Raw genomic sequence first — 4560 nt, 5'->3', positions numbered from 1 at the left:
GGATCTGACTTTTATTTTTGCTCTTTTAATTAACACATACTATACAGTTTTTCCATAGCCCACTGAAACATAATGAATAAGTCACATTTCTGTGAATGATGGGACTAGTCACAAGGACAAGGGCATGTCTGTTTCTCTTGTAAAATTGGAACCATCTGCTGGGACCTCTTAGGAAGCAAAACTAGGATATCTAGGTATTAATATAATGTGCCTATAAGATGACATGAACAAAAATCAGAAGCGTAGCCATTCCCATTTTATGAACCACTCATGACAAATGCCATTTTTGCTATAATCTTTGCCTATTGGAGAAAAGATGGATTCAGTAAGACAAAATGACGAGTTGTTTAACACACATCAGAGCAATATAATCTATTATGCTTTGGTATTTACTCCTTAGTACTTGCTCTTCATAATAGTTTGGGGATATTTTTAAAAGACTGTAAACCTTTTACTAATACTGGCCTTAACAAAATTGTTCTTGATATTGTTGGTTTTTTTTTTTTAAGTCTTTAACTTCGGAATCAAAAGAGATGGAAAACAAGATACAAAAAACTGTCTTTTATAGAGCTCAATTTGTGCTGAAAATTATTAATGCATATTTAAGAGCAAATCCCAGAACTTTAGCTGCCTCTGAAAATCTCTTCAGCCCCTTGCAAAGCTCAGCTGTGTCTCTCTACTGTTCTTTGCTTACCACTGGCTGTTGACTTTCCCTAGCGCAAGCTGTGTATGTCTTCTGGGTAACCTATGGCCAAGTTATTAAGATAAACCGCTTGGAAAGTCAGAGAAAGACAATACCAGGGGAAATGGTTCTTTTTAAATCACTAAATACATCTTTTTAAATCATTGAGAAGAGCTAAAATATGTTTTGGAAAAAGACCACATTTCCTAACTTGGAATGTATGTCATTGCTAAGAACTTGATAGCTTCCCCAACTGAGATGATGGCGCTGTTCTGCTAACAGATGTCCTCTGTTAAAGCAAGTGTGTGCCTCAGGGCTAAGTAAGCAAACTAGACTCCAGTCAGCAATATTTGACCGTAGCTTTAAACTTACAATAGATTCATGGATTTTCTTGGCAACCTTGGCTTTATCAAGAGGACAAAGTCAGAATGTCTTTGTAAAATATTTAATTCATTATCATAAATGTACAGATATCAGTAGAAGCAGCTTTTATGTTCAGATTTTTAAAAACTTGTCTAGGAATAATTTTAGATTTACCAAAAAGTTGCAAAGATAGTATAGAGGCTTCTCATATACACTTTATCCCTAATGTTAACTGAGGTGCCAACATCAGTTGGTTCTATTAATGCAACTCTAGACTTTATTTGGAGAAGGCAATGGCACCCCACTCCAGTACTCTTGCCTGGAAAATCCCGTGGATGGAGGAGCCTGGTGGGCTGCAGTCCATGGGGTCGCTGAGGGTTGGACACGACTGAGCGACTTCACTTTCACTTTTCACTTTCATGCATTGGAGAAGGAAATGGCAACCCACTCCAGTGTTCTTGCCTGGAGAATCCCAGGGACGGGGGAGCCTGGTGGGCTGCCGTCTATGGGGTTGCACAGAGTCGGACACGACTGAAGTGACTTAGCAGCAGCAGACTTGATTTGACTTGCACTAGTTTCTCCACTAATGGCATTTTCCTTTTCCAGGATCCACTCTAATACCACACTGCAGTTGGTCATCATGTCTAATTAGCCTCTAGTCTGTGATGGTTCCTCTGTCTTTCCTTGTTTTTCATAACCTCGACAGTTTTGAGAAGTACCAGTCGGGTGTCCTGTAGAATGTCCCTCAATTTGGGTTAGTCTTTCCTTGTGTTTGGACTAGGGTTATAGATTTTTAGGAAGAAAACCAAGAGTTGACCAGTTCTTCTCATCAAATCATATTGGTAGTTGATTGTTACCAGCTCATTAGGTTAACTCTAGACATTTGGTTAAGGTAGTAATTGTTAGTTTTCTCCATTCTAAAGTTACTATTTTTCCCTTCCTATGCTTCTGTTCTTTGGAAACCAGTCACCAAGTCCTGGCTGTGGTAGGTGGGGGATGGGCAAGATTACATTCCACATTTTGATAGGGGATTATATCTAGATATACTACTTGAAATTCTTGTTAATCTCCCCCTCACCCACTTATTATTCAATTGTTTGTATTAGTATGGATTCATGCTTATTTCTTTTGTACTCTGGGTAATATATACAAATCCTTTCAGCTTGGCTGTTGGGAATTAGGTCAGGTTGACTCTGTATGTGTTTAACCTGCACCCTCCTTTTAACTTTTGAGCATCTCCATACTTTCTAGCCAGAAAGTAGGAAAGTTGCTTCAGGTTCATCTTATATATTCCCCTCCCCAGCCCTAGAATCAGCATCTTTTCAAAGGTTACTTTGATTGAAGAATGGTTTCCAATGGCACGTAGAAACCAAGATCTAGACAGTGGATAGCTTGTTTCTACTGGGGTGTCACTGCTTCAAGACCCTCCCACCAAACAGAGCTAGGAAATATATGTATACTAACCCATGTACATATCTGTAATTACTTATGTGTATATATATTAAGCTGTCTTCACTTGAATTCTGTACAACAGGGCATATATTTAAGTTTTAAGGATGGTATTTTCCTTATCTAAAGAATACATTAATGAAAAAACAAAATCACATGCCAAAAAACTAGCTTTTAGCAGCTCTTTGCATGACATATATTGATATTTTAAAATAATAAAACTATATTGCCTTCAAACAATGCCTGTCTTTTTAAAGTCTTTTGACTCACCTCTTCCAGGGACAGATATGGCTGTACTCATTTCATAGGTGGAGAAACCGAGGTACCAAGAAGTTGCAATGAAGACAATTAAAAGACGAGGGCAAAAGCAAATTAAACCCATCTTCTTAAACAGGCTTTCTTCAGTGACCCCCCAGAATAGTCTAGACTAGTAGTATTAATTAAAAGGTTGTTTTGTTAGCTTATAACTACTTCTCCCTAAAGTGAAAATGTGCTATTTCTGTCAGTAAGGATAGAAGTGCAAGATTGTCAGGTCAAAATGATCATTATTTTATGTACAAAACAGGAATAACATCTAATAAAGTGAAGATAATGGAGTCTTTCTGTAAAAACAACTCTCTTTAGTAGACTGGCTTTATTAACTTGTGGGAGTAGAGTGAGACTGATTAGGTAAGGACCCTTGCACACAGATAACGTTGCATTGGCCACAGTTCACAGACACTGCCCGCAGTGCAGCCAAGTCTTGTAGAACGCCTGGCTCTGATGTTTGAAACAGCCCCTTAGTTTGCTGTTTTTCCTCCGAGTATTGGTTCAACCAGTATATGAAACAGAACTAAATGAAGAGTTACCAATCAAAATACCTGAAACTAGACCAACCGTGTCATCTTTGCATTCAGGCTGCAGTGATGTTATGCTTTGGTTTGGTCTCAGGCTTAATTTGGTTTCTGAAACATCCTTCAGTCTCCTTCCTGACTGCTTAACAATGTCTTCGTTGGCTCTCAAATGTTGGAATCAGAATTATAAAAATTCGGTATAGGAAAAAACAAGGTTTAGTGGGGATAAACACTGAAAAAAAGAAAGGCCACATTTTAAGTTTTAGAATTCTCTCTGAATTTAATTTTAGCCCATATATTTCATTCCTTGGATAGGTAACAGTTGACTAAGAGCTTCGGTTTCAGTAAATTCCATAAAAGTGACTATTTATAATGGCAAGAATCAAGCCATCCTGTCAGGTAACTTTTGGTCTTTAGTATATCTTAATTATTTTAACAATATGGATATGCCATGTGTTCTTTTTTTTCCTTTGAGAAGGACGAGATTGCTCGGTAGAATTCTAATCCGTCTATGTCTCAAATGAGAGCATGCTGCAGAGTCACTGGAGGGCTTGTTAAAATATACTCCTGGACCCCACCTGCAGTTTCTCATCCATAATCTCTGACTGTATAGGTCCCAAGAGTTTGCATTTCTAGTACGTTCCCAGGTGATGTGAACACGGCTGGTTCAGAAGCCACAGTTTCAGAACTGTCTAGATAACCTTCAGTAGCTAAAAATACCACCGACTGAAAGCTTACTGTGGGCTGGGTATTATTCTAGGAGTTTGGCAGTTTCTGTCTCAGTCTCAACTATTGAATTAATTTGGTCCCCATTTTAAAGAGAAGAATCTGAAGCTGGGAGTGGTTAAACTGCCTTAATTGTCCAAAGCCTCACAGCCAATAAACTGATGGAGCAAGGATTAGAACCTTGGCAGCCTATTTCCCAATCACAGACACCCTTTTTCATGGGGTTAGGGTGAGGGGATAGCTATTGCTTTAAAAGGCTAAAATTTAGCACTTAAAATTTTGAAATGGCTATCGTAATACTTTATACTTAACATTTCCTAAGGTAAATAAATCTTTAAAATATATCACCCCATATGCTCTAAAGACAATACAGTATTCTGAGATAGCAAACATCTGGGGGAAAAATTTAATTCCTTTCATCTGTTCCTTTCAGGTAAATGGAAGGTTAGCCAATTGCAGTTCCACTTCTGTATAAGGAGTATTTTTAGGGCTCAAGTAGAGGAGACC

Source organism: Bubalus kerabau, chromosome 7, assembly GCF_029407905.1.
Source record: "Bubalus kerabau isolate K-KA32 ecotype Philippines breed swamp buffalo chromosome 7, PCC_UOA_SB_1v2, whole genome shotgun sequence".
NCBI classification, from domain to species: Eukaryota; Metazoa; Chordata; class Mammalia; order Artiodactyla; family Bovidae; genus Bubalus; species Bubalus kerabau.
This window is presented reverse-complemented; position numbering follows the sequence as displayed.